Raw genomic sequence first — 10,113 nt, forward strand, 5'->3', positions numbered from 1 at the left:
GATGTTTCAAAGACTGCTTTGTACTGCACCAGAGAACAGCAGAGGCGGAATTACTCTTGTAGGAACTTGGTCCACCCTTGGAAAAATCGCCCAGATTTTAAACCCATTGTTGCTTCTCCTGGTTAAAGAAAAATAATATCTCAGTTTTCAACAGTTTGTAAAAGCAACCCTTCGTTTCAAGGAAATATAGGGTTTGGGTTTTCCTAACACTGCTCCAGCCTTTTTCTCAATTTTGCAGCAATTCTTCAGTGAGGCCCAGGACGCACGGTGAAGTGTGTGTGTTGGGGGAAGGGCATTTGGATGAGCAAAGTGAGTGGGGCAACAGAGTGGGGCGGGGAGTGGAGTGGAGAGTGATTTGCATTCTTCTCGGTGGTGTTTTTAACAAAGCCCATGGTAGGCAACTAGAGACCAGCTGCAAAGGTGGCAAATATATTTTAAAAATGTGGTCCTCGCTCTAATTTTAGGATTAGACTCCTGCTGCTGCCTCTTGAATATGGTGAGATACTAACGTTTAAAATCCTGCAAATTATGCTTCATTTCTCATGGCTGCTCTGTGATTTCATCACGTGGGGTTCTAGGTTGTAGGGATGATGCTTATAAAGCTACAACCCAAAGGGCAGCATTAAAAATCTAAAAATAGCCATTCCATACAATTAAAAATAATTTGAGAAAATGCAAGTCCGTTGGGTGTATTTCCCCAATACTATAAAGCCCTCCATAAGTTTTTTTGGTTTTTTAATCTTATTTCTTTTCTCCTCATCATTGCCCTCATACAGCACAGATATTCCCATAGATCTCCTGGCCCAGCGGTCGAACGATCCTTTCACAGAGGTTGCCTAAGACCATCCTGCATATCAGATATTTACATTACGATTCATCACAGTAGCAACATTACAGTTATGAAGTAGCAACGAAAATGATTTTATGGTTGGGTCACAACACGAGGAACCGTATTTAAAGGGCCAGAAGGTTGAGAACCACTGTGACCTGGCCAAACTGCTCTCTAGACTCCTCTCTTTATTTCTGCTCTTTGCTGTGAAATCTGACCTCTTAGAGCTATTTCCCCCCCCCCCCCCCCCCCCCCCCCCACAGTGGCCTGGCCCTCCTTGGAAGTAGGAGGCTAAGCCACAAAACTCTCAGGCTGTGGGGCAAAGGGGACAAGTCTCTCTCACTACGCCAGCAGGCGCCTGCCATCGTCCTTGGAATCCAGTAAGACTATTTTCATGTTGAATAAGGGGTAGAAATGTGGCTGGGGAAAAGTTTTATTTGGGGCACTTACATTTAACGGTCCCAGACTAGTTTCTGGACCTTTCTTCCCCTGTGATTTCATGATTGGAACTCATATGTGGCTCAGAGGACCGCAGCAAGCTTGGGGACAACCCTGCAGAGAGAGACAGCTCTGCTTCTGTAGGCATCCCCCAAAGCGGCAACAGTCCTTGCTTTTTGCTCACCCGCCCTATATGGGGCAAATTACTTACTGTTCTGCCTGTCAAGCTGGGAGCTGAGAAATCCAAGGGGATGGAGAGACAGGTAGGAAGGATCAATGTTGAGAGAGAGGCAGTTTGGATGAACTCTCTTGTCTGGTTTACCCCGACCCTAACCCTACCTACCCCCTGGCAAGGAGAGGTGTTTGCCAATAGTGTTAACCCCCTGTGAATGCTGGCAAATGTCAAACCCTGGGTGCCGCCCACTTCCTCTATTAACCTAAGCTGTATGTACTGGGGCAAAACTCCCAACCCTCCAAACTTAGGTTCCCTTATGTAAAATGGGGACAAAATATAAAATTTCTTCACAAGGTTCTTGTCAGGATTAAATGAAGTAACGTCTTTGAAAGGGTGTCCTCAACTATAAAGTGATATAGAAATGTTATTTTATAATTTTAAACATCTATGTGTAAAGGTTTCCCCTCTAGATCTCAGATTATTTGACAGATTCGTAACACTGTATATAATTATAGATTCCTAACATTATATAGTATATATATTTTAGATTCCTAACATTATGTATATATGATTCAAATGCTTTTAGCTGGAACTACATCATTGAGAAGTTGGAGTAATGAGATATCATGTAAATAGGAGGATGTTGGTCTTGATTCCCAACCAAGACGGAGGACTTGCCCTGCGGCTAATGCAGCTTAAGCTTCAGGACTACGCGGTTTCATCCAAAGCCCTGTACTTAACTCTGTATTCATTGTTTTGTATTCTTCTTTCTAAGGAGGTCCCGCCATGTTTTAAAAAGCTTTCCTTGGCCTGATGGCTCACTTGAGGGTCGTCCTGGACACCAAAAGGTTGTGGGTTTGAATCTGGATCAAGGACACGTACCTAAGTTGCAGGTTCGATCCCCTGTTGGGCTCGTACAGGAGGCAACTAATCGATGTTTCTCTCTTACATTGATGTTTCTCTCTCTCCTTTCCTCTCTCTCTCTCTAAAATCCTCAGGTGAGGATTTTAAAAATAAAAAAAGCTTCAGGTACCACAAGTCTTGCTCCTAACACACTAGCATAAAAGAACATTCTGGCCCTGGCCAGAGTAGCTCAGTGGTTAGAGTGCTGGCCCCCACACCGCAGTGTCTTGGGTTCAATTCCCAGTGAAGGGCATGTATCTGGGTTGCAGGTTCCATCCTCCAGCCCAGTCAGGGCGTGTGCAGAGGCAACCAATCAATGTGTCTCTTTCACATCAATGTTTCTCTCTTTTTCTCCTCCCTTCTGCTCTCTCTAAAAATCAATGGAAAAAAACATCCTGGGGCCCTGTCAGCATGACTCAGTGATTGAGCGTCGACCCATGAACCAGGAGGTCATGGTTCAACACTCGATCAGGGCACTTGCCTGGGTTGTGGGCTGGATCACCAGTGTGGGGTGTGCTGGAGGCAGTCAATCAGTGATTCTCTCTCATTGATGTTTCTATGTCTTTCTCCTTCTCCTTTCCTCTCTGAAATCAATAAAAATATATTAAAAAGAAAAGAAAAGACAAAATACCCTCGGGTGAGGATTAACGAAGAAGAAGGAGGAAGAGGAGGAGGAGGAGGAGGAGAAAAAGAAGATGATTCTGTGCTTCTACATTTTAGGAGAATTTGGAGCCTGCTCTTGTCTTCTCTTGGTATGTCCTTCCTTCTTTGATCATTCTCTTGTATCATTTTAGTCCCTTCCCGCTTTCTAAACTCAAATATATTTTCACTTCTCTCCAATTCTCTAATTCATTAACAGTCATGCAGCTGGGTGAATACACGCGCACACACACACACACACACACACTCACTCCTAGCAAGAGATAAATTTAGAAATAGGAAACAGTGTGTTCAAGGATAGCACCATTCATCCCAAATGACTCAGAGAGAGCTATTCTCAGTCAGTGTGGAGCCCTTGGGGTGAAAATAGAGTAGAGGTGGGAAGAATTGTTTTATTCAATAATGCCAGGGATATAGATTTTCCAGGAGTGGATCCAAAAGCACTATTAATAGGAAGAGAGTGTTTTCCTCATGTGATATTAGACCAGGTTGTCTTCGGGAGAAGTGTAATGCTCCCTGCGGTAAGGTGTGCTTGCCCTTGGGTGATTCAGAGGGAATCTGACCACAGCCCTTTCTGGTCAAAGGACTCCCTGGAAGCAAGCAGGGCACCAGAGTCCTCCCCCAAGGAGTAGGAACCCAAGCTCACTCTTAGCACCACACACGCACACACACACACACACACACACACACACACACACAATTCCGAGCCAACAAAGAAATGTCTTCAGTGACATCAGGCTGAAGCCCGGAGTAGTAAATAGTTGGGGAGATAGAGGACAGGTCCCAAACTGTTGAAAGAATTGTGATTTTCAAAATAAGGTCTGGGAGACATCAGACTGGGAGGGGGCAGGAGACAGACACTCAAACATTGGAGAGAGAGAGAACTGAGGAAATAGGTAGTATCCATTCAGAATATTCTCTGAAGGCCCAAACCAAGAGGACTTGCCCCACCCTACCCTCACCCTGAGTGGCATGAGGAAGAGAGTCAGATGAAGGCAGAGCCTCCAGCCCTGTTAACTGGGCTGCTTGAAGTTGCTTATCTGACATTTCAATACAAGCACAGTCTGGGCCCCTGTGGCCAGCTGAATAATAGCTCTCCAAGATAGCAGGTCCTAATCTCTGGACCTTGTAAGTGTTGCCTGATATGGAAAAAGTATCTTTGCAAATATGATTGAGATGTGACTAAGGAGCTTGTTTTGGACGATCCAGGTGGGCTCTAAATGCAATCACATGTGCCCTTATGAAAAGGAGGCGGAGGGAGATTTTACACACATAGAGGGAGAAGTCTCCATGAAGGCAGAGCAGAGAGAGATTCAGAGGTGCTGGCCTTGAAGATGGAAGTGACATGGCTACAAGCCAAAGAATGCTGGCAGCCACCAGAAGCTGGAAGAGGCCAGGAACTGATTCTACCCTAAGGCCTCTGAAGGCTGCTGACACTTTGATTTTGGCCCAGCGAGGCTGATTTTGGACTTCTGAGCTCCAGAACCATAAGAGAATAAAAGTGTGTTCTTTTAAGTCACCAGAGGAAACTAATACAACCCCTGTTGGAATTCTGTAGGTATTTGGTCTGACCAAGATAGGCAGAGATGGACAGCACTGGCTTCCAGTCATCAGATGCAGCAAGATTTCTCGTGGGTCACTAGTGCTAGGGGACTGTATTTGTTTGCTAGGGCTGCCATACAAATTGTCACAAACTTGGTGTCTTAAGACAACAGAAATGTGTTCTGTCCCGGTGCTGGAGGCCAGAAATGCACAATCAAGTTGACAGAATTGCTTTCTTCTGGAGGCTCCGAGGAAGAATCCATTCCATGCCTCTCTCCTGCTTTCTGGGGCTTCCTCCATCCTTGGCTTGTAGCCACATGACTCCAACCTCTGCCTCTGTCTTCACGCAGCTCTTCACATGGCCTTCTCCCCTGTGTCTCTGTGTATCTTCTCTTTCTCTGTCTCCTATAAGGACATAGGTCATTGGGCTTAGGGCCCACCCTAGTCCAGGAGAATCTCATCCAGAGAAAGTTAAACACAACTGCGAAGACTCTATTTCCAAACAAGGTCACATTCACAGGTAATGAGTGTTGGAACTTGGACATACCCTATTCTACCCACTACAAGGGCCAACGCCCATCCCGTCTCACTCCGTGGGGAGTGGTAGAACATTCTAGCAACCGTACGCAGCCAGCCTCTCCATGATGAAGACTCGGCAAGTTGCAGCACATTTCTGATGTCAGGCCTCCTGGAAACCAACCATGGAATTGCTAATCCAGTGCGATTCCCACCACAGCACCTAGCTGCTCGGTAATCCCCTACCTGGCAACGAAGCCATTGCATTTACAATCAGCTTCCAATGTACACCTCGCTAATCTTCACGCGAGTCCTTTGGGCAGAAAAGACCAGCATACCGTACACTAAACCTTAAAACCAGGACTTCAGATTTCAAGTTTACATCCGAAAGACTTAAGAAAACATTGCCATTCCAACACATACTTTCCTGTGCCTGTTGCTAAATGATAATTCTCAGAAAGGGAAAGATTTCTCAAGAATTGGCTCATTTTGCCTCCCACAGCAGCTATTCTGATGTTTCAGAATATGGAAGATTCTTTACACTGGAGGTACAATAATCACCTCACAGTTGACGAGGCTTTCTCTGGTTCTAAAGCTCTTTCTTTGTGATATCTTGGTTGACATAATGGATACCCTCAAGATGTCCTCGTGGAACTTCAGTCAGTGGTTCCCACTTACCGGATAGTGTGAAAGGAGGGGAAGAACAATTTCTTTTTTAATATATCTTCATTGATTTCAGAGAGGAAGGGAGAGGGAAAGAGATACAACATCAATGAGAGAATCATTGACTGGCTGCCTCCTGCACACCTCCTACTGGGGATCAAGCCCACAACCCAGGCATGTGCCCTTGACAGGAATTGAACCCAGGACCCTTCAGTCCCCAGGTCGATACTCTATCCACTGAGCCAAACCAGCTAAGGCGGGAAGAACAATTTCTGAGGGTCTGTTCTAGATACGGTACCACTGATATACCACTCACCACAGATTCCAAATCTCTTATTTGGACCTGAAGCTGCTGAACCACACAAGCCATCAAACACTTGTCAATCATTGTGCTTGTCCCTGCCCTGCTCCCTTCCTCTGTCAGTTCCCTGGGGCCACTGTAATCAAGTCCCTCAAACTGGGTGGTTTAAAACAACAGAAATCTATTCTCTCACAATTCTGGAGGCTACAAGTCCAAAATCAAGGTGTTGGCAGGCCTGTGCTCCCTCTGAAGGCTGCAGGGGATCCTCCCTTGCCTCTTCCTAGCTTCCTGTGACTTCTGGCTCTCCTTGGCATTTCTTGGCCTGCATCTGTGCTGCTCCAATCTCTGCCTCCATCATCACATGGCCTTCCCCCTTCTGTGTCTATGTCTCTCTCTCGGTTCTCTTCTTCTTATAAGGAGTCATGTTGGAGTGAGGGCTCACCCTAATCCAGTATGATACCATCTAAATAACTAACTCTATCTGCAAAGAGCTCTATTTCCAAATAAAGTCACATTCACAGTTTCCTTATGGACATGAATGTTGGGAGACACTGTTCAACCAAGTACTTGCCCAAGGAAGGCTTGTAGGTCTCTTGGATGGCTTGATTTTCTTTTACAACCCCTTTTAATACACTAACTCATCATGTCACTCAGCCAGAAAAGCCTGATAGAGAATAATAGAAGCCTGTACAGATTAATTGTTTTGTTTCCTTCTGTTTCTAAAGGGTAGAGTTTTATTTGCTCTTAAGGAAAGGAACAGCATCAGCCATCGGGGAACCAAGTACGACAGCAGCCAGATCATTATAGTGCGAATATTCGCAGCCAGCTCTCTGTTCCAGGAGTGTGGGCTGTCATCACCCACACTGCGCCCCCTTCCCCACACTCAAGCAGGCTTCCATCTCTGCCAGCCGGCCTAGATATGATGACATACTCAGAACTCCGAGAGTGGTACCAAGCAGATGTCCAAAATGAGGGCACTGCCACCCTCCTTCTCCTCCCGGCCCCTCCCACTGCTCTGCAGGCTGAGGTCCTCAGTAGGGAAGGCCTGTGGCCAGTGCCCAGCTGTATTAGCATCTCAGGCTGCCAGAACAAAGAGCCACTGAGCCGATGGCTTAAACAACGGAAATGTATTTCCCCCGCAGTTCTGGAGGCTGGAAGCCCAAGATCAAGGTATCATCAGGGTTGGTTGCTTGTCAGGCTTCCCTCCTTGGCCACCTTCTTGCTGTGTCCTCACATGATTGTGTCTCTGTCACATGTAGTATGTGTCCTAATTTCCTCTTCTTATAAGGATACCAGTCCTATGGGATTCAGGTCCACTCATACGACCTCATTTCATATTAATTACTTCTTTATAGGCCCTATCTCTAAATATAGACACAGTGTGAGGACTTCAACATAAGAACTTGGGGGAGACACAATTCAGCCCATAATATCAGCTAAAGATCTCATCTTCCACTTACCTACCGTCCTTCTCATCATCCCCTACCCATCCTTGGGGTCCACCCAATCACCCTACAAAATGTGGGATCTTTTCGCTAAGCACAATGTGAAATATATAGATATTTAAATAGCATAGAGACACAGAAACTGGGTATTTTCCATAATCTCCCCAGGATTGATATACTCTGCAAAGTTCTTGAATAAATGAAAGTACCTGTTAAAATGATCATTTCAGAGGCAGATTGCAAATATTTTGTTAGCTGAGAAAATGGAGAAAAAAAAAACCACCAAGAAATTTTGTTCCATTATTAATCTAATCTAAAACAACAGGTGTTCGGTGATAAAAATAGCACCAGGAATCTGAACGAGCAAGATGACTGAGAATAATCACAAGTTTAAAAAAACAACAACACCTAAATCATAACCAACCCCTCATGTGAAAAAGTGTCTTCTTCTTTTTTTAAAAAAAATATTTTTAATTGATTTCAGAGAGGAAGGGAGAGGGAGAGAGAGATAGAAACTTCAATTATGATAGAGAATCATTGATTGGCTGCCTCCTGCACGCCCCCCAGTGGGGATCAAGCCCACAACCCAGGCATGTGCTCTTAACTGGAATAGAAACCGGGACCCTTCACTCCACAGGCCATCGCTCTATCCGCTGAGCCAAACCAGCTAGGGCAAAAAAGTGTTTCTTCTTAAAGCACACCAAAAAGGGTGGGAAATGGACAATACAAAAGTCTTTTAGAGACAACCTGAGAGTCAAAAGACTATATTCATGGAAACATAAAACCATATAGACATTCATATTTTTCTTTAGAGCTTGAGAAAAATAGAAACACATGGGTAATGCTCGCAACAAGCGTTAATACTGAAGCCAGAAAGTAAGCGTGCAGAACTAGCCCCAGCACCAGGACAAAGGATTCCTCGGGCAACAGGCAGAACAGGCAATGTTTTGGAGTTGGAAAGTAGGAGGCCAGACAGCTTATCATTAATGATGATGTAATTAAGCGGTGAGTGCTTTTTCAGGTCACCAGCTTATATCAGTTCCAAGTTCTCTGTGACTCACTGTAGTCGTGAGAGATAAAAAAAGAACATGAGGTCAACAGAGTTTCTATCAATTTCACCCCACAGTGCTAAGGATGCATCTACAATCTGATAAGGGAATGTATTCAACCAGAATATCCTTTTCTGCTACAAGTCTATGAATGGATTGAAATAAATAGCTGAGTTCCTGATAGAATGGAAAAATATCACCTTTGCTTAGGGGTGGACTCACCAATGACATCAGAACAAGAATTATTGTCAGGCACCAGAGAGAAGATATCTTGAGGGGAAAGGTATGAATAACAAGTTCCGAGGAAGGGAAAGTCCGTTTATAATAATAATTTTTTTAAAAAGAGGCAAAGGAAAATAATGCTACCTCTGATTTTCCACAGCAGCCTTTGTAGAGCTCAGAATACTTACAAGACATATTTTTATTCTGAAGTAGCAGGAAGTGTCAGCAGCGTTTGCAGATGGTTCTCGTGGTGCCTGGTCCTCCGGGCAGGATCTCCGGCACTGGATGGAGCAGCACAGAAGAGGACTCATAGAGTGTCTCTCTTTTTCCTACGAGCTTTCCAACTCAGTCACCAGAAAGCTTCCCCAGTCCCAATGTGTATCATCTTAATATAAAAATACTACATATTAATGATATTAAAATTTCCATCAGAAATCTCAGAGTTATTAAGAGCAAGAATTTGTCCTATTTCACAGATTAAATAAGAGCGGGGACAAAGAGATGTGGTCATGTGGTCAGTGTGTTCATTTCCTGTGTTGCCATAACAAATTTCCACACACTGTGTGGCTTAAAACAACAGAAATTTGTTCTCTCACCGTCTGAAGGCTAAAATCCAAAATCAAGGTGTGGACAAGGCCGTGTTGGCTCTGAAGGCTTTGGGGACAATCCTTCCTTGCCTCCTCCAGCTTCTGGTGGTTGCAGGCAATGCTTGGCGTTTCCCGGCTTGTAGATACATCCCTCTAAGCTCTGCCTCCATTGTTACCTGGTGTTCTCCCTCTGGGTCTGTGTCTAAGCTTTCCTCCTCTTACAAAGACAGCGGCCATTGGATGGGGGCTCCAGTATGACCACATCTTAACTTGGTGACATCTGGAAAGACCCTATTTCCATTAAGGTCATATTCACAGGTACCAGAGTTAGGACTTGAACATATCTTTTGAAGGGATACAATCCAACCCATAACAATCAGTTTAAGAACAGGACAATTGCTTCCTAGGGGTAAATATACTCAAAACCAACAAAGGCCCTGTCTCTACAGGCAAAAAGGGAGAGAGCACCAGGTTTCCTGGTGAAGTGGGCCAGAAGCTCTTTCTAAATAAGCTCTCTAGGAGTTCATCCCATCTCTAACATTCATGATTCTATGACTTGAAACTCATTATCCCCCAGAATCTACCTATAATTTTTTTAAAAGTATTTTTTTTAAAATATATTTTATTGATTTTTTACAGAGAGGAAGGGAGAGAGATAGTTAGAAACATTGATGAGAGAGAAACATCGATCAGCTGCCTCCTGCACATCTCCTACTGGGCATGTGCCCGCAACCCAGGTACATGCCCTTGACCGGAATCGAACCTGGGACCTTTCAGTCCGCA

General features: G+C 44.6%; 1 long non-coding RNA gene across 1 annotated transcript; it reads left to right on the forward strand.

Annotated features, from left to right (window-relative positions):
• The first annotated feature begins 2,254 nt into the window (after positions 1–2,254).
• Positions 2,255–9,106, forward strand: LOC139021499 (uncharacterized). Its single transcript, XR_011473518.1, has 3 exons — positions 2,255–2,335; positions 2,958–3,097; positions 8,954–9,106. It is a non-coding gene; the product is annotated as an uncharacterized lncRNA (long non-coding RNA).
• The last annotated feature ends 1,007 nt before the right edge of the window (positions 9,107–10,113 follow it).

The sequence above is a fragment of the Myotis yumanensis genome, unplaced genomic scaffold (assembly GCF_028538775.1).
Source record: "Myotis yumanensis isolate MYYU_CA2020_CCGP unplaced genomic scaffold, mMyoYum1.0.hap1 SCAF_13, whole genome shotgun sequence".
Classification (NCBI taxonomy): domain Eukaryota; kingdom Metazoa; phylum Chordata; class Mammalia; order Chiroptera; family Vespertilionidae; genus Myotis; species Myotis yumanensis.